Here is a 27,361-nt window from a genome sequence, read left to right as displayed (position 1 = left end):
TAGCAAATGTGAATTGAGTGACTGCTCTCTTTTATACTTTAACATTAGTGGCTCCTCTCCCAGAACAGAATGGAAGTATTTATGGAGTCAGTCAATCACTGTTGTCAGGATACAAGTGGTTCAGGTACTTCTAGCCATTACCCAAAGAAATGAAGAATGCATTTGTAGTTTATCCTCAATTTACACTTTTAATTCTATATTCTGTTTCATAGAAATAAATTATATTCGGTAAGAGAAGGAAGGACTTCCCTTGTGGCTCAGACAGTAAAGAATCTGTCTGCAATGCAGGAGACCTGGATTCGATCCCTGGGTTGGGAAGATCCCCTGGAGGAGGGCATGGCAACCCACTCCAGTATTCTTGCCTGGAGAATCCCCACGAACAGAGGAGTCTGGCGGGCTACAGTCCATGGGGTCACAAAGAGTTGGACACAACTAAGCAACTAAGCACAAGAGAAGAAATTGTTTTATATTTTATAGCTCATAAGCATTTTACTCTCATATTTAAAAGACAAATTGGAAAGGGAAATTCTGTATCCTAACTAGTGAGTATCCTGAAATGATTGTTCCAAATTATATATATGGGAAAATATCACTAATCCTGAGTATTTGGAGGGAGATCTACTTGGAATTGCCTCACTTTATTTTTGGGGGGGCTCCAAAATCACTGCAGATGGTGACTGCAGCCATGAAATTAAAAGATGCTTACTCCTTGGAGGGAAAGTTATGACCAACATAGATAGCATATTCAAAAGCAGAGACATACTTTGCCAATGAAGGTCCGTCTACTCAAGGCTATGGTTTTTCCAGTGGTCATGTATGGATGTGAGAGTTGGACTGTGAAGAAAGCTGAGCACCAAAGAATTGATGCTTTTGAACTGTGGTGTTGGAGAAGACTCTTGAGAGTCCCTTGGACTGCAAGGAGATCCAACCAGTCCATTCTGAAGGAGATCAGCCCTGGGATTTCTTTGGAAGGAATGATGCTAAAGCTGAAACTCCAGTACTTTGGCCACCTCATGCGAAGAGTTGACTCATTGGAAAAGACTCTGATGCTGGGAGGGATTGGGGGCAGGAGGAGAAGGGGACGACAGAGGATGAGATGGCTGGATGGCATCACTGACTCGATGGATGTGAGTCTGGGTGAACTCCGGGAGTTGGTGATGGACAGGGAGGCCTGGTGTACTGCGATTCATGGGGTCGCAAAGAGTCGGACACGACTGAGTAACTGAACTGAACTGAACTGAACTGATTCTCTTCATTGGTTAAATTCTTTTGGATTAATCTTAAATGTATACCTCTGGCTCCAGCTCTCTCTTGAGGCTCTCTGGACACGTATCTTTCTAACTGCTTGCTGCACCTCTCCAGATTAACAGCCTATCTTGAATTCAGCGGATTCAACTTCCAACCACAAAACCTTTTCTCCCTACTATGAATTGTTACCTCAGTTAAAGGTAACATCGATCCCATGAGTTACTAGGCTTTGTCTGTGGGATGCTCATCTGCTCCTCCATCTTCCTCTCTGGGACCCAGTCCTGGGAGCTTTTCTCAGAGTGCCTTCTGCCTATATTCCTTCCCTGTTCTTACTGTCAGTCCCTGGTACTACCACTGCTTATGCCTCACCCTGGCTAGCGATGGCCTCCTATCCACCTTCTCCACTCCATTCCGAACATTATGACAAAGTTTTCAGAGTAGTCTTGCTAAAATAAAAATTTAATAATGTCACTCCAGGAATCAAACATATTTAGTGTCTTCAAGACCTATAGAAGCGAGTTTAAAGTTGGTGGATGGTATATTTAGAGACATTCTCGGGAATTCCTGGTGGTCCAGTGGTTAGGACTTGGTGCTTTCATTGCCGAGACCTGAAGTTCAATTCCTGGTTGGGGAAATAGATCCCGCAAGTCATGTGGCATGGCCAAAAAAAAGGTAAAGAAGCCCTTCTCATTCTGATTACTGTTTGTCTCTTAGCTGTATTTCGCTCCATCCCTCCTTCTTCATAAAGCCTAAGCTTTGTTTTTACCCAGGTTTGCTTCTCTCCAGTGACTACTTCATGCCTCTCTCTATCTCTGTGTGGACAGTTACTACTGCTGGTGTGGCTTTTCCTCCATCACTACCTTTTTGTGACATTACTGAAATACTACTACCTGCAACAGTCTTCTTCCATCTATCTGGAATCGTATTTTCCCCTTGTGGAACTTCTGAGTACCCTGCCCTTTCACCCCAGGAACTTCATTCCCATAAACTCCAAGCAAATGGGCTTCCAGCTGGGAGCAGCTGCCTGAGGACCTTCTGCTTGCACCTGAAACCTGGGTAGACTTTGAGAGCCAGAACTTTTTATTTCCCAGTAGTAGGTCTCAACGAATGAATTGGATCAAGCTAAAGGATGCTGCCGTCTATGGGGTCGCACAGAGTCGGACACGACTGAAGTGACTTAGCAGTAGCAGTAGCAAAGGATAAAAACCTAGGTATCTTCACCCCTCAGTTAGGATAACTGAGGCATCTTCTATACTGTGTCCCAGAGTTCCCCAAAAGGATTGAGTCCCAGCTGCTCACAGCAGGAATGTGCTCAATGATGCACCTTTTATTGCTGGCTGCCTTGCTTCCTTGCCTAACTTCCCTCCTGCCCTGCTGGTGCTTTCTGTGACCTCCCAGATAAACCATTTTCATGCACATTCTAGTCTCAGGCTTGGCCTTTGGTGGAACCCAACATAATACTCTGTCTGTGCTGTCTTAGCAGGCTGCTTAGGCTGTTCCTGTTATAACTTCCCTTACTTTGGGAAATATTCATTCAGGAATCTCTCTTGATCCTTGAGGTCAGGAACAGCATTTCCTTCCCATGTTCGTTTTAGCAACTATCATCGTCTCTTACTTGAAGTAGGCACTCAACAACTAAAAGCTGACTGAAAGCATTAAATTTGCATTACAGAATGTAAAAGAAAGAAGAAGTTAACATTTCAATTACTTATCAGTAACTTTATAGCAGACCAATGACCATTTCCTACTTTAGGAGCTTTGTCCTAACAAACGAAACAAATTATTTGTAGCCTTCATTTCACACTATTCAAGATACCTGGTATTGAGAATCATATTTCCTCCATTTATCTGTCCTGTTTCACCCCCTGGCATCCAAGGTCAGTGAAGACAGGCCTTTGATTAATGCTTCTTTACAGTACCAGCCATACCTAGCTTGACAGCCTTCACATGGTATATACTCAACTCCAAAAATATTTTAAAATAAGGTTATGAGTTATAAAGCACCTAAGTGTGCTTTAAAATGGTTTATGGTTTAACACAGTTTACATTTGAATAATCATCTTTATGAAACAGGAGGGAAATGGGCAGAACACAACCTCTAAAAACTGACATTAGCTCTTGAGGCTATGACATAAACTGGTTAGAACCAGCTAGGTCCAAGAGGCTATGACATAAACCAGTTAGAACCAACTAGGTCCAAGATGGCAGAAGATTAAACTTCCAGTAAACTTGAATCTCATTGTGTATTGTTGCTGTCATGTCCGACTCTTGCAACCCCATGGACTGTAGCCTGTCAGACTCCTCTGTCCATAGGATTTTGCAGGCAAGAATACTGAAGTTGCCATTTCCTTCTTTAGGGGATCTTCCTGACCCAGGGATCAAACCCGAGTCTCTTTAAGTCACCTGCATTGGCCAGTGGGTTCTTTACCACTAGCACCACCTGAGCTCATTAGTCTATGAAATTACTCAGCTCATAAAAACTAATTGGCCACCTGATGCATAGAGCTTACTCATTGGAAAAGAGCTTGATGCTGGAAAAGATTAAGGACAAAAGGAGAAGGAGGGGGACAGAGAATGAAATGGTTGGATGGCATCACGGACTCAATGGACATGAATTTGAGCCAACTCTGGGAAACAGTGAAGGACAGTGAAGCCTGGCGTGCTGCAGTCCATGGCGTTGAAAAGAGTCAGACAAGACTGAGCAACTGAACAACCACCACCATGTTTCAGGGCTTCTTGCCCTCTGAGGGGGCCCACACTCTTCCTATGAAGTGTGTTTCTCCTTTGGCTGTTTTTACTTTCCCAGGCGACCCCATGCCCTGGGGCTGCTCTTGCCTTTTGAGACATTCTTTCTATGGAATGTGTATCTCTCTAAATACCTATCTCCTTGTCTCTCACTGAATTCTTTCTGCAATGAGACATCAAGTACCTGAAGTTCATTGAGTGTGTCATCTAAAAAACAGTGGGTTCAAGTCCCAACCTGGGTTCTGGCTGAGTTCAAGTCCCAATTTGGGTTTTGGCTGGGTTCAAGTCCTGACCTGTGGGTTCAAGTCTCATCTGAGTTGTGCAGTTGCATGTATATTAGTTATTTTTATGCCTATTATATAAAAGTGGTAACCTGGCAGAGTTCTATCATATTACTTATACAAGTTTTAAGTTGAAAGCATCCAAATTAATGGGATTTATTGTATATGAAATTACTTAATTTTTGAAATCAAAATTAGTCTGAATATCCTAATTTTGTGGGTTTTACCCATCAGTTTCTCTTTTTACCATCACTCTAATGAAGCATTTATTCACATTAGCTCTCTGTTCACTCCAAAGAGGCAGTATAAAGATCTTGTAACTTTTCCTGCAGCCAGAAAATCTAATTCACCATAACAGTCACAGCTGTGTGTGTTCCCTAGGCTGCTGTAGACATAACCCTTTAAAACTTAGCTTAGTTAAAGAAAATAGCACAAAACAATAGGGAGAAATTCAGTGTTGTAGGGCCTGGACCCAGTCATTTCTTTCTTATAAAGTGACTTTGTTTTGGGTAGTTTAGCTTTATTTGAATCATAAGCATGTCTTGCTGCTGCTGCTGCTGCTGAGTCTCTTCAGTCGTGTCTGACTCTTGTGCGACCCCATAGACGGCAGCCCACCAGGCTCCCCTGTCCCTGGGAGTCTCCAGGCAAGAACACTGGAGTGTGTTGCCATTTCCTTCTCCAATGCAGGAAAGTGAAAAGTGAAAGTGAAGTCGCTCAGTCATGTCCGACTCTTCCCATCCCCATGGACTGCAGCCTACCAGGCTCCTCCGTCCATGGGATTTTCCAGGTAAGAGTACTGGAGTGGGATGCCATTGCCTTCTCCGGAAGCATGTCTTAGGAGGTCTTAATTTTACTAGGCGCTGTCTCTTAGGAAATAGTGTTAGGCATTTTTCTGCCAGTGGCATTCGCAGCCAAGATGGGACAAATTAAAGATCAGTCAGTACTCACTTCTCTTCCTTGGACCATCCACAAATCTGCATGATTTTACATGTGGAGATAAAAGTCAAACACTTTTGAATAGATCATTCTGGTGGATGTGGGCTGAAGACTTGTGGATGTAGCTGTGGTTCAGAAGCAATTACTCTGTGAAAATGAATGCAGATACAATGCAGATGTATATAAAGGAAAAACATTCTGCATGAAACTGCAATCATAAGTTCTGGCATTCTTTTATAATGTAAAATAAATTTTAGATTAAATAAATTTGCACTCTGTAAGATTTCAAAATTCTTGTTAAGAAACGATGGAACACATAGTTTGTCAGGGTGTATTTAGCAGTTGCTTTGAATGACTGTCTCTTTTGAAAAATATTGCAAGTAGGAGTAGGGTACACAGGCAGAAGAGATATGCCAACAGGGAGGGAACTGCAATTCACATATTACATTGTTACATTCAGGACTGCCTACAAAATCTGAAGCTTGATGCAAACAGAAAATGAAGAACCCTTTGTTCAAAATTGATTCAAAATTTCCAGACAGTGACTGCAGAGCTTTGAAACAAGTCGAGGGAGGAGGGCCTGTGTGACTGCACTGGTATCATGTCCATGAGCCTGGTCCTGGGTGTCCTCCATTCACTGAGATTCTACAAGGCCTCGTTTTTATTGGGTTTCGACCAAATGAAGTGTCCCTGGGCACACTTAGAAATCTAAAGCACTACCTAGCCTAGAGAAGGGCTATGTTAAATATGGTTCTCTAATTTCTTAATACTGTATATTAGAATACCCATACACACCGCAGTGGGAAACATCAGAGATCTGTTGGCTGGGGCTGGCTCTTAATAGAACTATAATAATTAATCCTAGATGGATATTCTCTCATTCCTTCTTATTTGATTGTCAATTGTTAAAAGCCAAGATCTCAATCTTGGAATCCTGAGATTTTATGCAATTATCCACCTCCACTGTACTAGGGAATAAGAGAGAAATGGCAAGTACACCCCTGTTATTATCTCGCTAAGGCCTTTCCAAAAATCCCTCCCAGATCTTCCTTGCTGGAACTGAGTCTTTGCACCTCTAGGCAGTGAGTTGGGAAACTTGGTATTCTTTACTCCTCCTGCCCGAAACTCCACTCCTCTCCTTATCTTGGAGGCCACTTTTATCTTGATTTGATCCTTGACTTGTATTACTTTGTTCTTCCTTGGACTAGAGTGATGGAATAGGAAAACTTACGTTTTCTCTTAGAATTAGAATAAAGATATAGTGAGTATATGACCCACTTCTACTGTTTATTTGTTTTTGCATTCCTAAACCAGTGAATTCCCTGTCTCTGCTGCTGCTGCTGCTAAGTCACTTCAGTCATGTCCGACTCTGTGCGACCCCATAGATGGCAGCCCACCAGGCTCCCCTATCCCTGGGATTCTCCAGGCAAGAACACTGGAGTGGGTTGCCATTTCCTTCTCCGACACATGAAAGTGAAAAGTGAAAGGGAAGTCTCTCAGTCGTGTCCGACTCCTAGCGATCCCATGGACTGCAGCCTACCAGGCTCCTCCGTCCATGGGATTTTCCAGGCAAGAGTACTGGAGTGGGGTGCCATTGCCTTCTCCATCCATGTCTCTACTAAGCCACAAATAATTTGAGAACAACATGTATTAGTAATCCTGAAAAATTTAAAGAATAGTTCTACAGGAGGATCTCCAAATTTGATTAGAATTCTTTCTCACTGACATTGTATTTCTTCCAAGTCCTAAAAACATATATGCTATATGAATTAACATTATTGTAAATGTTCTACTTAATGCCTTTAAGAAGCATTGGTTGTTATGCTTGTTGGTGAACTCCTATGACAAACCAGGACATTCAACTGAATTTTTAACCAAGTTTTTAAACTGAGCAAAGCAAACTTCCAAACACATTGTGATCCTTATTATCAAGAACAGTTAGGAAAAAGTTATGAAAATGGCATATTGGAGTTGTTAGATTTTAACATCTGTTAAATGGAAACAGTCCTATCCTCTTATTAATTTTAAAAGGAAAATGATAATTTTTTATTTTTTAAATGGGAAATTTAATAAGAACATGGTATGACTTCAATTAATACTGTATATTTTAGTTTTTAGAATTCATGACCTCTTAAGACCCCATTATTTTTGTTTATTTTTAAGTTTTTATTGAAATATACATTCTCTGGTAACCCTAATTTTTTTTACCATGTCTGTGGACTTATTTCTGTTTTGTAAATAAGTTCATTTGTATCATTTTTTTTAGATTCTACATAAACCCCATTATTTTTTAATGAACTAGAATTTTCTATTGTTAGATTTCCATGGAATCTTTTTTTAAATTTTTTCTAAGTTATTTAATTGATATTTCTATTCAAAAATTGGTAAGACATATTGAATATAGATGAGACATGCCAAAAGGGTTGGTTTATCAAAATTACCTGTTCTATATATACAGCTTTGATGTACTCCTTTGCCAATTTAGAACCAGTCCATTTTTTCATGTCCGGTTCTAACTGTTGCTACTTGACCTGCATATAGGTTTCTCAGGAGGCAGGTAAGGTAGTCTGGTATTCCCATCTCTTTAAGAGTTTTCCATAGTTTGTTATGATCCACACAGTCAAAAGCTTTAGCATAGTCAATGAAGCAGAGTAGATGTTTTTTTGGAATTCCCTTGCTTTTTCAATAATCCAACTGATGTTGGCAATTTGATCTCTGGATCCTTTGCCTTTTCTAAATCCAGCTTGTACATTTAGAAGTTCTTGGTTCATGTATATTTGAGGCCTACTTAAAGGATTTTGAACATTACCTTGCTAGCATGTAAAATGAGTATAATTGTGCCGTAGTTTGAACTTTCTTTGACATTGCCCTTCTTTGGAATTCGAATGAAAACTTATCTGTGGCCACTGCTGTTTTCCAAATTTGCTAGTATATTGACTGTAGCACTTTAACAGCATCATCTTTTAAGATTTGAAATAGGTCAGCTGGAATTCCATCACCTCCACTAGCTTTGTAGTAATGCTTGCTAAGGCCCACTTGACTTCACACTCTAGGATATCTGGCTTTAGGTTTATGATCACACCATCGTGGTTATTTGGATCATTAAGAACTTTTGTGTACAGTTCTGTATATTCTTGCCACCTCTTGTTAATAGCATCTGCTTCTGTTAGGTCCATACCATTTCTACCCTTTACTGTGACCATCTTTGCATGAAATGTTCCCTTGGTATCTCTAATTTTCTTGAAGAGATCTCTAGTCTTTTCCATTCTACTGTTTTCCTCTATTTCTTTGCATTGTTCAAGTTGGACTCAAGATTGCCAGAGAGAAATATCAATAACTTCAGATATGCCGATGACACCACCCTAATGGCAGAAAGCAAAGAGAAACTAAACAGCCTCTTGATGAAGGTGAAAGAGGAGAGTGAAAAAGCTGGCTTGAAACTCAACATTCAAAAAACAAAGATCATGACATCTGTTCCCATCACTTAATGGCAAATAGATAGGAAACAGTGACAGAATTTATCTTCTTGGTCTCCAAAATCACTGAGGATGGTGACTGCAGACCTGAAATTAAAAGACACTTACTCCTTGAAAGAAAAGCTGTGACAAACCTAGATAGCATATTAAAAAGCAGAGACATCACTTTAGTGACAAAGGTCCATCTAGTCAAAGCTGTGATTTTTCCAGTAGTCATGTATGAATGTAAGTGTTGGACCATTAAGAAGGCTGAGTACCGAAGAAGTGATGCTTTTGAAGTGTGTTGTTGGAGAAGACTCTTGTCTGTCCCTTGGACTGCAAGGAGATCAAACCAGTCAATCTTAAAGGAAATGAACTCTGAATATTCACTGGAAGGACTGATGTTGAAGCTTCAGTACATTGGCCATCTGATGTGAGGAGCTAGCTCATTGGAAAAGACCCTGATGCTGGGAAAGATTGAAGGCAGAAGGAGGAGGAGACAACAGAGGATGAGATGGTTGGATGGCATCACCAAGTCAGTGGACATGAGTTGAGGAAACTCTGGGAGATAAAGAAGGACAGGGAAGCCTGGCATGCTGCAGTCCATGGGGTTGCAAAGAGTCCGACACGACAGAGCAACTGAAAAACAACAACTTGTTCTATAGGTGTGAATCTATACTGAACACAATTTTCAATCAGTTACTAGTAGGCTAATGATACTGGCTACTCCATAGGATTTGTGAACTTTGCTTAATATATTTAAACACAATGTATCGTGGGGCTTTTCTGTTTGTTTTTTGGCCTTGCTGAGCATTGTTATGTGGAATCTTGGTTTGCTCACCAGGGACTGAACCTCTGCTCCCTGCAGTGGAAGTACTGGACTGCCAGGAAATTCCCACAAATGTGTTTTTAGAACTTCATTGCATTATAATCAATATACAAGAAAATGAGCATATTTGAATTTTACATATCTGTAAGTTAACATATTTAGATACCTTTGAAAGCATCACCACTGTCAAGATAGCGAATATATCAGCCCCTTCCAAAAGTTTCCTTGTGCCCATTTGAAATCCTTCCCTCCCAAATCTTCTCAGGATCACTTTTCCAGAATCTGTAGGCAACCACTGATCTGCTGTTACTGTAGATTAGTTCAGTTCAGTTGCTCAGTCGTGTCCAACTCATTGCGACCCCATGCACTGCAGCATGCCAGGCCTCCCTGTCCATCACCAACTCCCGGAGTTTACTCAAACTCAAGTCCCTTGAGTCAGTGATGCTATCCAACCATCTCATCCTCTGTCGTCCCCTTCTCCTCCTGCCCTCAATCTTTCCCAGCATCAGAATCTTTCCCAATGAGTCAGCTCTTCGCATCAGGTGGCCGAAGTATTGGAGTTTCAGCTTCAACATCAGTCCATCCAATGAATATTCAGGACTGATTTCCTTTAGGATGGACTGGCTGGTTCTCCTTGCTGTCCAAGGGACTCTCAAGAGTCTTCTCCAACACCAAAGCCCAAAAGCATCAATTCTTCAGTGCTCAGCTTTCTTTATAGTCCAACTCTCACATCCGTACATGACCACTGGAAAAACCACAGCTTTGCCTAGACAGACCTTGTTGGCAAAGTAATGTGTCTGCTTTTTAATATGCTGTCTAGGTTGGTCATAACTTTCCTCCCAAGTAGTAAGCGTCTTTTAATTTCATGGCAGCAGTCACCATCTGCAGGGATTTTGGAGCCCCCAAAAGTAAAGTCTGTCACTGTTTCCACTGTTTCCTCATCTATTTGCCATGAAGTGATGGGATGATGCCATGATCTTTGTTTTCTGAATGTTGAGCTTTAAGCCAACTGTTTCACTCTCTTCTTTCACTCCCATCAAGAGGCTCTTTATTGCTTCTTTGCTTTCTGCCACAAGGGTGGTGGTATCTTCATATCTGAGGTTATCAATATTTCTCCCAGAAATCTTGATTCCAGTTTGTGCTTCATCCAGCCTAGCGTTTCTCATGATGTACTCTGCATGTAAGTTAAATAAGCAAGGTGACAATATACAGCCTTGATGTACTCATTTCCCAATTTGGAACCAGTCTATTGTTCCATGTCCAGTTCTAACTGTTGCTTCCTGACCTGCATACAGGTCAGGTGGATTAGTTAGCATTTTATAATCTCTTTTTTTAAATTGTTTCTTCAACTTGTTTTACTCATCATGATTATCTTGAAGCTATTCATGTTGTTGCCTGTTGTTTTCAATAGTTCAGTTCATCTTTATTGCTGAGAAGTATTCTATTGTATGAGAATACCATATTCTATTCATTCATTCACCTTTGAGTGATTTATCTTCCTGTCTTTATTCTCTTCTTGAGGTAAATTTTGCTTCAGTCTTGCCTCTGGGGAGGTCTCACAGGATCACAGGAGTTTTGTTGTCAGCGCATCTAGATCCAAATACCAGCTGTGTCTCTTGTTAGCTGGGTGAGCGTGACCTGCGTGCGTTTCCTTCCAGGGTTGAAGTTTCCTTGTCTGAAAAATAAGCATAGTAATATATAGGATTATTGAAAGGCTTATACATGTAAAGCACACAGAACAAAACATGACACAAGTCCTATTTGGGTGGCGGTTATGGGCTTCACTGGCGTCTCAGATGGTAAGAAATCCACGTGCGATTACAGGAGATACAGGTTCGATCTCTGGGTCGGATAGATTCCCCTGGCGAAGGTAATGGCTTCCCCAGTATTCTTTCCTGGAGAATGCCATGGACAGAGGAGCCTGGTGGAGTACAGTCCATGGGGTCACAAAAAGTCAGACACGACTAAGCAAGTAACACTATTATTATTACTATTGCTATTATTAGTATGATTAATTATGTATGACATGATTGATGGATTTTTTCAGTTAAGTTCAGTTCAGTCGCTCAGTTGTGTCCGACTCTTTGCAACGCCATGAATCGCAGCATGCCAGGCCTCCCTGTCCATCACCAACTCCCGGAGTTCACTCAAACTCACGTCCATAGAGTCGGTGATGCCATCCAGCCATCTTATCCTTTGTCGTCCCCTTCTCCTCCTGCCCCCAATCCCTCCCAGCATCAGAGTCTTTTCCAATGTAGTCAACTCTTCGCATGAGGTGGCCAAAGTACTGGAATTTCAGCTTTAGCATCAGTCCTTCCAAAGAAATCTCGGGGCTGATCTCCTTCAGAATGGACTGGTTGGAACTCTTGCAGTCCAAGGGACTCTCAAGAGTCTTCTCCAACACCACAGTTCAAAAGCATCAATTCTTTGGCGCTCAGCTTTCTTCACAGTCCAACTCTCACATCCATACATGACCACTGGAAAAACCATAGCCTTGACTAGATGGACCTTTGTTGGCAAAGTAATGTCTCTGCTTTTGAATATGCTGTCTAGGTTGGTCATAACTTTCCTTCCAAGGAGTAAGCATCTTTTAATTTCATGGCTGCAGTCACCATCTGCAGTGATTTTGGAGCCCCCAAAAATAAAGTCTGTCACTGTTTCCACTGTTTCCCCATCTATTTCCCATGAAGTGATGGGACCAGATGCCATGATCTTCGTTTTCTGAATGTTGAGCTTTAAGCCAACTTTTTCACTCTCCTCTTTCACTTTTATCAAGAGGCTTAATAAACCTTCAACAGATGTTAACTATTATTAGTAATTTTGTAAAAGTTACATTACCAAATGACTATTCATTCCCTTTCTTTCCTTGTCCCTCTTATGTTTTCAGTTTCTTCACTATCCTAGTTAATACTAATCTCAGTGTTACCTGACCAGGTATAATAGACGAAGGCAGTGGTTCCCAAAGTATATGATGCAGGGAGAGCAACTTTAATACCAACCTGGGAACTTGTTAGAAGTACAAATTCTCAAGCCCCATCCTAAACTGACTGAATGAGAAACTATGGGAGCATATGCTTTACCAAGACTTCCCAGTGATTCTGCTGAAATTAAAGAACTAGAGCAGCAGGGTAATCACCAGGCTTGGGCAGGAGTTAATGCAGGCTCAGTTCACATCAACTTTTTGTTATCAAAAGCATACTGTTGACTAATTGAGCTTAATATCAAGTAAAACCCCTAAGTCTTTTTCACACATGTTGCTGCTAATCCCCATATTCCCCATCTAGTACTTGTACAGGATTCTTTTTGGACTGAAGTATAAGTCTTTACATTTATCCCTATTAAACTTAATCTCGTTAGATTCGGCCCATCGCTCCAGTCATGTTTGGGGAAATTTTAGTTCAGCTGGAATGAACCATGACAAAAAGCAGGGCCTGGAGCTGGGGGAGGGGTGCTGTAAGCACAAGGTCCTTTATGTATCAACCGAGTACTGGCCCTTGAGATTCGGGCTATGGTGGGCTTCTAATTAAACTCTTGAGACCCAGGAAGAGTAGTAATTTGATTTCTGTATAACTCTCCTAACATTTATTGGGAACCTGGTTGTGAACAAGGTACAAGAGAAATTACTAAATAGTGCTGCCTTTAAAGTCAGATGTAAGTATAGAGATAAAGAGGTTTTAGTTTATTTGTTTTTGACACATGAAGCCTAATACATTAATGTTTGCAAGTCTCTCAAGGAATAGAACTAATATTTTTTGAGTACCAGATCCTTTGCTATATGCTTTGTTTACATTTTCATACTTAATTTTCAAGCCAGTTCAATGATATAGGGAAGATTACCTCGTTTACAAATGAAGAAACTTAGAATCAAAGGTTAATGCATTTCCTCAAGGTCACACAGGTAGTTAGCAGTAGAACAGAAGGAAATCCCAGATTTGCATGGGCTTAAAGGATATGCTAGATGTAGACTTTCCCCCAAGATCAAAAAGTTAAGCTCTTTATTTATTTTGTTGTTGTAGTTGGTTTACAATGTTGTGTTAGTTTCCATTGTACAGCCGAGTGATTCAGTTATATATATACACACACACATACATATTCTTTTTCATAGTATTTTCCCTTATGTTTTATTACAAGGTATTAAATATAGTTCAATTCCCCAGGTCAAAAAGATCCCCTGGAGGAGGAAATGGCAACCCCCCCCCCCCCCCCCAGTATCCTTGCCTGGAGAATCCCTTGGACAGAGGAAGCCGGGGGGTACAGTCCATGGGGTCCCAAAGAGTCGGACACTACTGAAGTGACTTAGCACGCACGCGTGTGCTACACAGAAGGACCTTGTTGTTCATCTGTTTTGTATATACTAGCTTGTATCTGCTAATCCCAAACTCTGAGAAAATTAAGCTCTTTAAGTGTGATAACTACCAGCAGCTTAAACATAACTATTAATGCTCTTGGGCTGATTTATAATGAATAATTTTACCATTCTCAAAACATTAAAATATAAATAGATGACGCAATGCATCTAACTGTACTAGCAGTCCTAAGTTTAAAAAACAGTCTTATTTTTGGGTTCATTTTTATTTGCCTCTTTTAAAGTGTTAGCCACATACTTAATCAATATCTATTGCAATATTAATATTGTAATTGCAAGTTGCCTCTGGCAGACAGATCTTTGGAAAGGATATAATTTCTTCCTCTAGGGGGCGGAACTAGGCAATTCTACTCTATTTAACAAGTAATACCTACTATATTTTATATGCCATAAAATGTGTATTGTAATAAAGTAGATTGTAGTATAATGGAAAGTGCACTGAACTTGGAGTCTTAAGATTAAAATTTAGTTCTACTTGTTAGTTATATCACCCTGGGCAAAAAGTTTGACTTTTATAAACCTCAGTATTGAGATCTCTAAAATTGGATGGTGAGAATTAACTGATGTAATATCTCTAAAGGAAGGCACTCTATAGTTTGTTAAATGTTTTATAAAGATATTATTATACTTTTGATACTTACCTATTTTACAAGTTGCTCTCAGGAAGAGAAAATGTGAAATATTTTGGACATTTCTGCCACTTACACATGTCCTCAATTGATAGAGTAGAATTCGACATTTTTGAGCTTCTCTGAAAATGCTACCATTCTTTCATAGTTTAACTGTAGAGCTTCCAGTAGAGTTATATAAAAACAGTGTGGTAGAACTGATACTGAAATACTAGGTTTGGTTTGTTAACTTGCATTTTAAAGGTACAGGCTCTTTAAACAGCCCTGACATTGTCAGTACGGCTAGTAACATCATTACAAAAGGACACTCACTAGGAGCCCATCTGCCTGAAGGCGCTTGCTGTGGTTATACAAAGTGAGTTAAGGTGATAGAAATTCCATTTCTTTAGGGCTTTATAATGTAATACAGGCAGACTTTATATGAATAGGAAAAATAAAGATATGCACTTAAATGCCTTCATTTGAATCCCTGCTATATCCCTTATTAGGTGTGACTTTAAGTAAAGGACAGTCTTAAATTTCAATTTCCTCATTTTTAAGATGGGGGTAACAATTGTGCCTACCTGGTAGAAATGTGAGCATGAAATGCTGTATTGTGGGTTAAGTCCTTAGTATTATGTCAGTACTTAATGCACGGACAATATTAGCTTTTGTTATAAGAGAAACTGAGGCACATTAAACATTTTAGGAATTTGAGCAATAACTGATTCCAGTCAGCAGCACCAAACCAGTAGTATTTAGGAGCACTCCTCCAACAAGAGCTCAGGGAGAGACTTTTATAAAGAAAAGTGAAAAAGTCTAAGTGTTAGTCCCTCAGTCATGTCCAACTCCATGCTCTCCCTTCAGTTATGTACAACTTGGTGCAATCCCATGGATGGTAGCCCACTAGGCTTCTCTGTCCGTGGGATTCTCCAGGCAAGAATAGTGGAGTGGGTTGCCATTCCCTCCTCCAGGGGATTTATCTGACCCAGGGCTCAAACCTGGGTCTCCTGCATTTCAGGCAGATTCTTTACTGTCTGAGTCACCAGGGAAGCCCTCTATAGAGAAAGGGCACAAGCAAAGTAAGGAAATGATTGACTGGCTACAGTTTAAAGCCTAATCAGATATGCAGATGACACCACCCTTATGGCAGAAAGTGAAGAAGAACTAAAGAGCCTCTTGATCAAAGTGGAAGAGGAGAGTGAAAAAGTTGGCTTAAAGCTCAACATTCAGAAGATCATGGCATCTGTTCCCATCACTGCATGGCAAATAGATGGGGAAACAGTGGAAACAGTGGCTAGCTTTATTTTTCTGGGCTCCAAAATCCCTGCAGATGGTGACTGCAGCCATGAAATTAAAAGATGCTTACTCCTTGGAAGAAAAGTTATGACCAACCTAGACAGCATATTCAAAAGCAGACACAGTACTTTGTCAACAAAGGTCCATCTAGTCAAGGCTATGGTTTTTCCAGTGGTCATGTATGGATGTGAGAGTTGGACTGTGAAGAAAGCTGAGCGCCGAAGAATTGATGCTTTTGAACAGTAGTGTTGGAGAAAACTCTTGAGAGTCCCTTGGACTGTAAGGAGATCCAACCACTCCATTCTAAAGGAGATCAGTACTGGGTGTTCACTGGAAGGACTGATGTTGAAGCTGAAACTCCAATACTTTGGTCCCCTGATGCGAAGAGCTGACTCATTAGAAAAGACTCTGATGCTGGGAAGGATTGGGGGCAGGAGGAGAATGGGATGACAGAGGATGAGATGGCTGGATGGCATCACCGACTCAATGGACATGGGTTTGGGTGGACACCGGGAGTTGGTGATGGACAGGGAGGCCCGGCGTGCTGTGGTTCATGGGGTCACAAAGATTCGGACACGACTGAGGGACTGAACTGAACTGAACTGGCTGTGATTGGTTGTCCTTTGGTTTTAATTTTGTGACCCTGAGGCATTTTCAGGCCTAGAGTTTGGTTTGCTTATGTGGACACACTGCGTTAGAGCCACCTCAGTCTAATAGCCTCTTTATTTAATTTAACAGGTATTATTTGAGCTAAGTACTCTGTGCTCCAATATCAACTCCTAAGATTTAAACCTCCCTCTTCTGGTTTCCATACCCTGCAAATGAGCTTTCTGTGGTCATAATGAATAGTATATGTAGTCTGGAAATCATTGTCAGTCACTCACGGTGCTTCATTAACTCCCTGGAATCACATAGTCTTAGAGCAGGAACTCCAGCCTTCCCAAGTCATTTAGACCAGTGACCTTATTTTGCAAATAAGAGAACTGAGCCCAAAGAGGGTAAGTGTCCCAACCCAAGCTATTGGGTCAGTTAGTGACAAAGAGAAAAATCTGGACTCCACATTCAAAGTATATTATCCTCCTCTTCCTCACAATCTCTCTCCAGACTCCCTGGACACCTTAATCGCCTCATGTTACTTGCTCTGCCAATAGGACCATACTTACCTGGCTTGCTGCCAATTCAGGTTGTCTGGCTCCAGCTAAGTCTCCATGGTTAATCTTGTTATTCTTTTCTGGTTTTGTTTCTTAGTATGTAAGTTTCACAATTTCTTTAGTAGGGGGAAAGAAAAAAACCCTGCCTTTATTTTTCCAAATAAAGCCTTACTTGTGTCAATAAATGAAACCAGTCAAAATTTCTCTGGTTGGAGCAGAAATGGGGTTGTGGGCCCACAGGCCCATAGGCTCAGCTCAGCGTTTCTCTCCCATCCCTTTTAAAGTGGTCCCTGAGGGAGCTCCACTGTACTCTTAGGGCATCTCTTAGCAAAACAATTTAAAAGCTACTTCCTAACACCTACACCTAACAATGGTTATTCCTGGGAACTCTCAAATGTCAAAAGAGGCTCAGGCCACTTCCATATTTAAAAAATACAGACATGCTAAACAGGATTGCATAAACTACGATATAGTTTAAAGATTTAAACTTAACAGGTTAACACTTTTAACTCAGATACAATATTGATGGCATTTCAGTCCCAGCCCCAATTTTCCACTGGCTCTGACTTTTCTTAACCTGGCCTGTTTCTCAATTCTGCAGTTCCACTTCTACTCTCTCATTCAACGGTCAGTTAATGAATGTCCACTCAGTGTTAAGTTCATGCAAGGTACTGGGATCACAAAGATGAAAAAGACAATCTTTGCCCCTCAGGCAAAAGGCAAACTAATGGGGAAGAGAACCCAGAAGATAGTCCCCAGGGAACCATGCCTTCTGGTATTCATGCCTTTGATAGTCCTGAGCCCTGTGGCTTGTAACACAAGGCAAGTTAATAGCAGGGGAAGTGACAAAGTTAGGGAGTAACATTTAAGAGGACCTGCAGTTTTTGATTTCTTCCTTTTGGAATGTTCTTTGGGAGCTCTGACTGCAGTATGGGCTACCTTGGTGGAAAGACCATGTGGAACAACTCATGGAAAGAAAGAAGCCCAGGTGTCCCAGCATCCCAGCTTGAGCCCAGTCTTCCAGCCATCTCATCCAAGGCACCAGACAGATAAGTGAATCATCTTGGAAGTTCCAGCTTAGTTGAGCCCAACAGTTGGCTGTTGTGTGCTATGCTCAGTCTTATCCAACTCTTTGTGACCCCATGGTCTGTAGCCCACCAGGCTCCTGTCCATGGGATTTTTCAGGCAAGAATCCTGCAGTGGGTTGCCATTTCCTCCTCGAGGGGATATTCCTGACCCAGGGATCGAACCCACGTCTCCTGTGTCTCCTGCATTGTAGGCATATTCTCTACCTGCTAAGCCATTGGGGAAGCCCCGATGCATTTAACTGTAGCCCCAGCTGATATCACATGGAGCTGAAGACTCACACAGCTTATCCTTGGCAATCCATAGAACTCATAGAGATGACAAATTAGTTGTCATTTAAACCACTATGCTTTGTAGTAGATGGTTGCATAGCAATAAATAACTGAAACAAATGGTTAAAAAACATTGACACATGTGGTAAGCACTGTTATTGAGGCATGTACAAACTGAAGTTGTAGGATTGAGGAAGCATTGACTATGCAGCATTTGACTAGGAACTAGGGTATACAGGAATTTACAGAGGAACTGACATTATGAGCTGGTCTTAAGGAATGGGGGCTTCCCCGATGGCTCAAGGGTAAAGAACTGGGTGGGGAAGATCCCCGGAGGAGGAAATGGCTACCCACTCCAGTATTCTTGCCTGGAGAATCCCATGGACAGAGGAGCCTGGCGGGCTACAGTCCATAGGGTTGCAAAGAGTCCAATACAACTGAATGACTGAGCACACGTAAGGAATGAGTAGAATTTTGTCAGACAAAAAGTAGTGTGTATAAACAGAAAGAAGCTTTAAAGTGCATATTTTCATGGAGGATAGTATGTAGTTCAGTTTGGCTTGGGTTATGTATTAGAACAAATTTATAAAGGTATTTTTTGGGGGTAGTCAGGCTAATATATTATTCTGTAGGCAATGGGAAGCCAATGATGGCTTTTAGGCACTGCCTTGAAATGAGCAGTTGGCATATCTGTTATCTCAGGCTCAGTTTTGGCTATTGAACACCAGTGATGATTTCTTAATTCTCTTTTTCTTCTTCCATGACCCTATTCAGGTTCTCCTCCTACCTATCTAATAGATGCTTCCCTTTGTGTTTTATTATCTCCACAATGGTATTTGCCAAGTTTTTGTTGTTGGTTCTCATCTCATCTTTCCCCGTATTCTCTTTTGGCTGCAACTGAGATTTCTTGGCAGAAGATGCCAAATCTGTCTCTAGACCAGCCTTACTTTCTAAACATCACATTATCTCAGACAAATCTAAAATCCAATTCAGTCCTCTTCCCATCTCTACTTTTACCCCAAGAAAAATTTAGCTTCTTCTCTTCATCTCCCCATTGCTGTAATTTCTTTCTCAGAATTACATCTTCAGTTCCTGACTTCTCACATTCCTAATCTATCAGTCACGTCTATTGTTCCTCCTTTACAACTGTCTTTAATATTTTTCTGTCATTGCTTTCTTCTTTATAACTTCTGTAAAATCTAGTATTGATCTTGTCAACCTCCTGCAGAATTTTTTTTCCCAATAATTTACAAGGCCATTGGCTTTGTAACTAAAAACATGGTTCCTCTTCAGTCTAATCCATATCTATCTTATTTTTCAAAACTATTTATTTGGCTCACAGCTTCATCACAGAGCTACTGAAGGGCCTTAATCATCAGGTCAAAAGTGGAACTCCATCGCTGTGTTGTATGTTCTATGGGTAACACCTTTTTATCTTGCAAATTGTGAAGTAAGTTTAGCTAAATGAGAACAAGATTCTTGACACAAAAAAAAAAGAGAGAGAGAGGAGAGAAAAGAGGTGACATTTGTTTTTCTTAGGGGATTGGAGGAAGCTGACCAAGGAATAGAAGATAGATGCCTCAGTGCTGAGGATCAAATGTTTTTCATGGGTTGGCTAGGAAGAATAACTTGGGTCACCTACTGAAAACACGGATACTCAAGCTCTACTGCCTACATCAGTGGGTCTTCAACGTGGGTATACATTGGAATCACTAGGGGAGTTTAAAAAATTACTGATGGCCTGCTCCCACCACCAGTGTGTCTGATTTAATGGTCTGGACTATACCCTTGTGTGTATTTTTACTTGTAACACATTGCTAAGTGTTGGTCTTAACTTTGAACATCAAATCACTAGTTAACTATGTGCTTGGAATGTGGTGTCTGATACCATCTGACTACTGAGATGCTCTCTTTCCAGGTGCTTGTAATATGCAGTCAAGGGTGCAGCTATTTTCTAGAGGTTCTATTTGACTGTACCAACTCAATGGACGTGAATTTGAACAAGCTCCAGGAGTTGGTGATGGACAGGAAGGCCTGGTGTGCTGCAGTCCATGGGGTCACAAAGAGTTGGACACAACTGAGCAGGCAATGGCACCCCACTCCAGGACTCTTGCCTGGAAAATCCCATGGAAGGAGGAGCCTAGAAGTCTGCAGTCCGTGGGGTCGCTGAGGGTCGGATACGACTGAGCGACTTCACTTTCACTTTTCACTTTCATGCATTGGAGAAGGAAATGGCAACCCACTCCAGTGTTCTTGCCTGGAGAATCCCAGGGATGGGGGAGCCTGGTGGGCTGCCGTCTATGGGGTCGCACAGAGTCGGACACGACTGAAGTGACTTAGCAGCAGCAGCAGAGCAACTGAACTGAACTGGAGGATGGTGACAATAAATAAATGCCCATTTGATTTTGGGAGTGATTGTCATAGATAGAAACATTTGTTTCCCTGGGTGTTTCTGGAAAAGGATTCAATAAATGCATAAGGCAGCCACAAGTTGGAGCATTAAGTCAACAACAGGTTATTCTTGTAGACAGAGAAATAGACTAACTTCTAAATTATGCTGTGGATATGCCGAGCTCATCCTCACATCCTCCTTCACCATGAGATTATCCTTCACTCTTTCAATTCTCTCTTCCCAGACCAATTGACTTAGTTTCCTCACTTCTGCTCTAGCCAAACTTGCCTGTTTGGTGTTTGGTGTTACGATTTTTCATTTTCCCAGCCTCTTTCTTATCTCATTCCTGAGCTACTTATATCAAAACCTTATCTATTCTTAATAGTCAGTATAAATCCACCACTTTAGTGAACTCTTCTCTTATTTCTAGGCTTCCCTGGTGACTCAGAGGTTCAAGCGTCTGCCTGCAGTGTGGGAGTCCTGGGTTCAATCCTTGGGTCAGGAAGATCCCCTGGAGAAGGCAATGGCAACCCACTCCAGTATTCTTGCCTGGAGAATCCCATGGACCGAGGAGCCTGGTAGGCCGCAGTCCATGGGGTCACAAAGACTTGGACACGACTGAATGACTTTATTTTCTTTCTTTCTTTCACGTTCTCTTATTTCTCATCTAGAGCTGATCTCATGAAAATCTGAATACCCATCCAGTCTATAATGTTATCACTGTGGTGTCACTTTAACTTGCATGTGGTTGTAATTGCTTGGTGAGTAATGCTTTTCTGTTCAAAACATAATAAACACATACACATGATTAACATTAGCATACATATATTTTTTAAAATTGGGAGCAGTGGTATTTCAGTACTTACATATATATTTGAAGTCAGTTATGTTATTAATCTGTGCAAGCAACTCATAGTGATAATGTTATAGACTGGATGAGATTTCAGATTTTCATGAGATCAATTCTAGATGAGAAATAAGAGTTCACTAAATTGGTGGATTTATGCTGAGTATTAAAAATACATAAAGTTTTGATATAAATAACTAAGGGATGCTGCTGCTGCTGCTAAGTCACTTCAGTCGTGTCCGACTCTTAGCGACCCCATGGACTGCAGCCTACCAGGCTCCTCTGTCCATGGGATTTTCCAGGCAAGAGTAATGGAGTAGGGTGCCATTGCCTTCTCCACTAAGGGATGAGTCTTACCTATTTTATTAGGTTGTTAGGGCTGCCATAACAAAATGTCATAGACTTTGTAGCTTAACAATAGGAATTCATTTTCTCACAGTTTTGGAGGCTGGAAGTCTGAGATCGAGGTATCCTCAGGTTTGCTTTCTTCTGAAGCTACTCTTTTTGGCTGATAGGTGGTTGTCTTCTCTCTGTCTTCACATGGTGTTCCTTCTGAAAGTATCAATGTCCAAATTTCCTGTTTTTATAAGGACACCAGTCATATTAGATTGTGACTCACTCTAATGACCTCATTTAACTTAATTACCTCCTTAAAGACCCTTCTCCAAATAGTCACATTTTGAGGTACTGGGGAGTTAGGACTTCTATATATGAAATTTGGTGGGCTATAATTCAGCCCACAACAGCTAACTTGCTACATTACAGGCACACATTATATTTCAGGACTGTATGTAAATTTTAGCACACTGTAAACAAGCAAGCAAAGAGATACCTAGAGTTAGTGTTACATAAGCCACCAGGGAAGTTGCCATCTGTGTGTTATGATCATGCTAATAATTGAATTGAATAACAATTCTATGCGTAAGACTCTGAAGGTAAGAAAAGACAAGCAATTATGAGCTTAATTTTATTGATAATACTTATAAAGTCTTGACTCATAGTTGCTCACATAAGAGTTTACTTTTTAAGTAATAAGCATACCTGAAGTTAAAATTAAAGAACATAAAAGGCTTTCGGGTATAGTTGAGAAGAGGCTGGAATTTGTAGGTTGACCTTGGTTGCATGTGTGCATGCTAAGTCACTTCAGTCATGTCTGACTCTTTGCAACCCCATGGAGTGTAGCCCACCAGGCTCCTCTGTCCATGGGCAACTACTTTTCTGAGCCTTCTTCTTGTCATCTATGAAATGGTGTGTTATCTGCTTTATCTCTGCTTTATTTCTGAATATTAAAATCCTTTGTAAGTTATGAAGCAGCATTCAAATATTATTCAATATATTATGAAGGGCCAGGAAGAAATTTAGAGGCACCCCTAAGACAGTATCATTCCTTACCAATTAAGTAGTTAACAGAAGCTCAGAGAAACTGAGAGTAAATTGCTGCAAATAAAAGATAGCTGTCTTCTGTTGTTTTTCTTTATGAAAATCTCCCTGGCAGAATCCACCTACCATGTATGACAACATGAATAAACCCAGACATTATGCTAAGTGAACTAAGCCAGTTAGAGAAGGGCAAATACTTTGTGATTCCACTCAAAGATATCTTTAGTCAAACTCATAGAAACAGAGTAGTATGGTGGTTGCCAGGGGCTGAGGGAAAACGTGGAGTTGCTGTTCAATGGGTATGAAGTTTCAGTCATGTAAAATGAATAAGTTCTAGAGATCTGCAGTACAACACTGCAATTATGGTTGTGTGTGTGGTAGTCACTCAGTCTTGTCCAACTCTTTGCGACCCATGGACTGTAGCCCACCAGGCTCCTCATCCATGGAATTCTTCAGGCAAGAACACTGGAGTGGGTTGCCATTTCCTTCTCCGTAATTATGGTTAGCAATACTTTATTGTACATGTAACAAATTAGAGAAGGTGAGCAGGTAGACTTGATGTTATCTGTTGTTACTACAAAAAAAAAAAATTCAGAACCCCAATCTTGAGTGGGATAATAAGGCCTTTACTCAAGTCCCTGACAAAGAAAGGGCTACTATATTTTATATAATGCTTTTTAAAGGTTGTACAAAATTTTAAGCCACTCCTTACTTGGCCGCCCCTGCATCTCTAGTCTAGGTAGCAAATTAGCCTTGGGCCCTGGGCCAGCTCCCTTGGCACTAGGTGTCATGATGGAGTAGGAAGTCAAAGATTGAGATTCCAGAGCCTACTAGTGCCTTTAGGATCCCTCCTCCTTATCTCTTTTCTTCCCTGCACTACTGATTTAAGTACTGTTGTTCTCTTTGCACTTGGGCCAGAATTACTACTTGTGGCTCTTAAAAGCAGGTGAAAGGGTCAACAGCTTTGAAATCAGTGCCTGCCTGATCATAGCTCCTCATTGTTACAGGCAGTAAATGTAGTGAGAAGTTTGAATACCCACTGGGTTTATAACATAATAAATAGGTTTGATCCTTCTTTCTGATTCTATCAGTCAACAACTCACCGTCTTCTTCACATTTCTTTCTTGTTCATACCTATATACTGAGTACCTACTATAATACCTGCCACTTAGTGAGTAACAATCTCAATGGAAAAGAGAGTAAGTAGGGTTGGTAAAGCCCATATGGCTCAAGTAAATCATGTTAAACAAATCAGGACACATTGAAAGTTTGCTGAGGGCCCATCTCTAACTTTGCCGCTCCACTTCTTAGAGTCACTAAACTTGTCAGTGGTCCCAGAGCCATGAAGAATGGATAAAGCAGCCAAGCAGCATTTGAAAAGTGGGAGGTAATGCTACTTAACCTGTTTTTACAGAATTAATCTTCTTTTAAGGATTGAAAGGTAAATGTAGAGTCAGAAATACAACCGAGGAGACTAGGCCAGATCACAGCCCCTCCATGTCCCAGGCTAGCTCGCTGGGAGGTGAGGCAATGTGACACAAAGCGCAAGAGAATGACTTCTTTAATCAATGTCAAGGCTCATTAAGTTGCAACTACAAAAGTTGCAAGCCTAGAAAATAGCAGGAATCTTCTTCAGGATTAAGGACCATGGTTGCTGGCCTTGCTTTTTGGGAGAGTATGAAAATGAAGAGTCCTTCTGACAGAGGTGCGGTTGTTGGAACGGTGAGGGCAGCTAGAGAAGCAATCTTCATGACCTCTGTTGAGTCGAGAAAACAGCTGGACAGCTGACATTTTCATCAGCTGTGTCTCTGCCCAGCTGCACAGATGGGCACTTAAATTATATAATAAATCACCAGCATTCCAATGTACCCAACAAGCCTCATCAGTCACATTGCTTAAAACCTTTAGAACCACAAGATCTTTGAGTATTTTCCTCACAGATGGACCCGTTTGCTTTCTAATACCTATTGTTGTAAAGCAAAGAATCTCTGGAAAAAGAGAGAACACTTGTATTAAATCCCATGTTATATCTTTGATTCTTTCACTTTGCTGGAGATCTTGCTTGGCTTCTTAGGAAACACGTGGCCTCATCTGTGAATGGAAATTGTTGCCATCTAGTCCCAGTATATCTTCTAGGGTAAAGCTGAAATTGAGTTTTGTGAAATTAAAAAACAAAAAAGTAATCGTATTTTTATTTCTTACAGATTGTAGAGAGTTTAACTTCATCAGTATTCAAGTGGTCTTGTACCATTCATGATGACTCAACAGCAACGTGTCTACAAATTATTCAAGCCCTTTTCATGACTCATGCCATGTATTATGGCAGAGTAAATTTTTTCCCTCTCTCTTGGAAAAAAAAGGCCTGTTTTTCTTATGAAAAAGGTTAGACATTTGGAAACTTTTAAGAAAGAGATTTTGCTAATATTAATAAATGGTTATTAACATTTTAAAAGTGAATTAAAAGCTTGTCACTAAGATACAACTAAGATCCTAGAAAACAGACCTGTATGTGGTGGTACATGAGCCCTGATATTTTGATGATTTCCAGTGATTCTGCTAGAAATGGTCGCTTAGAGTCATGTACGCATGTGAAAAGAGGCTGACCTGTGGTCTCTGTAGGGTTGGAACTAGTTTGACCTGAATATATCTAGATAACCTGTTGTCATTGAGAGTGAGTCTAAACCTTCTGAAGCCTTCTCCATCTACTTGGTCAACATGCCCCTCCTTTCTTCTGGCCAATTTCCCAAGAAATCCAGGGACAAAATGAATGCAAAAGATGGTCTGATGGGCCAGGCCATTCCTGCTCCTGGTGCCATGCAGCCATGTTCTCCCTTCAGTCATGTCTGATTCTGTGCAACCCCATGGACTGTAGTCCACCAGGCTCCTCTGTCTGTGGGATTTCCCAGGCAAGAACACTGGAGTGGGTTGCCATTTCCTTCTCCAGGGGATCTTCCTGACCCAGGGATTGAACCCATGTCTCGGAAGTCTCCTACATTGGCAAGTGGGTTCTTTACTACTAGCATCACCTGGGAAGCCCACCCTGCTCCCAGGGCTGGGTGTAAAGAGATCTGAAATGACTGATCAGCTCAGGATTGTCATTGCTTCTAGCTGGTTCCTACTGTCACTGTGAAGTCTGTGCCCAGAGTCTAACAGGTGCTTACCTACTCTGTGTGATGTCCTTGCTGGTCTGGATTCCTGCCAGCCTCACAGTAGATCGCTGAATTTGGGCTTTGAGCCTGTAGCTCTCTTAGGGCAGGCTCAGATATGCTGCCATTGTTCATCATAACAAAGCATCTGCGTGTCACTGTGCCATCATAGGTAGCCTTCATCACAGGGAGGCCCCTCCTCAAGTGTAGCCTGGGGATACCACCCTAGACTTGTCCTTCCCTCAAGGTTTTTTCAGGGTCATCCTTAACAGTTCCAACTCCTAAGCCTTGGGCAGGACCATCCTGTCCACCATTCCAAGTCTATTTAACTGTGAGTCTCACAGAGGGGGAAGTCAGTGATTTGGGCCCTTTGCTATAGGAGGCCTGGGGTCCTTTTGCAAACTGATCCATTGCTTTCCAAGGACAAGTTCTCTTTATGAAATAATGAGGTAGGTTGTATTTTTAAAAAAACACTTTTAAAAAGATATTATTACACCTTCCTTTTAAAATCATGGATCCTTAACTATTTATATAACTGAGAATTTCCTTTTGAATAACTCTTTTCTAAAAGATTTTTTGTTTCAGGTAATTTGTAGTCTATACATATAAACATAAGAGTGAGTGATATAATTGTAAGTACTTCTTTGTCCCCACCAAGGAGCGCCCTGTTTATGCTCAATCATAATAACTATCCTGACTATACAAAAATCATCACAGTAAATGGTAAAGTTTTTACCACTTGGCTTAAGCTAAAACCATGCTTGATTTTCTTACCTCAACACCCAAATCCAAATCCTATTGGCCAAATAGGATATATCACCAAAATATATCTTTTTTTTTTTTTTTTTTGCTCATGTCACATGGCTTGTGGGGTTAGTTCCCTGACAAGGAATTGAACCCAGGGCCATGACAGTGAAAGTGCTGAATCCTAGCCACTGGACTACTGGGTAACTCTGCCACCAAAATATATCTATAGACAGCATCAAATGTTTTAATGTGTCATTAAAGTACACCATCCAAATATCACCAATCTCTCCACCTCTATAGTCACCCTCTAGTGCAGACTACATCTTCTTAAGACAACATGAATTGCTTCCTTAGGTTCACCTGTTGCCATTCTTTGTATACCCCAGTAGATTTCCTTGCCACAGAAAGAGATAAAAACATAAGTCAGATATTATAACTTCCCAACTGAAGGTCCATTAAAGATGTCCCCTAGTTTTTATGTTTCAAAAGCAAAAAGCCCTTTCCCAACTCTGGCCTCTGTTCTTGTTCCCTAGTCCCGACACGCTTCTCTCCAGGCCTCCGCACAGATGGTTT

The 27,361-nt window shown here is 41.0% G+C and overlaps 1 long non-coding RNA gene across 1 annotated transcript in view; it reads right to left on the bottom strand.

Annotated features, from left to right (window-relative positions):
* The window catches only part of LOC129644821 (uncharacterized), a 47,141-nt gene extending 25,085 nt beyond the window's left edge, over positions 1-22,056 (bottom strand). Inside the window, exons 1-2 of the long non-coding RNA XR_008711001.1 lie at positions 21,953-22,056; positions 10,975-11,169 (exon numbers count right to left, since the gene is read on the bottom strand). This is a non-coding gene — a long non-coding RNA (uncharacterized LOC129644821). The remainder of the gene's footprint in view (positions 1-10,974; positions 11,170-21,952) is intronic.
* Between the last annotated feature and the right edge of the window lie 5,305 nt (positions 22,057-27,361).

The sequence above is a fragment of the Bubalus kerabau genome, chromosome 2, assembly GCF_029407905.1.
Source record: "Bubalus kerabau isolate K-KA32 ecotype Philippines breed swamp buffalo chromosome 2, PCC_UOA_SB_1v2, whole genome shotgun sequence".
NCBI lineage: Eukaryota > Metazoa > Chordata > Mammalia > Artiodactyla > Bovidae > Bubalus > Bubalus kerabau.
The sequence above is the reverse complement of the archived record's forward strand: the minus strand, read 5'-3'. Positions and strand labels throughout refer to the sequence as shown.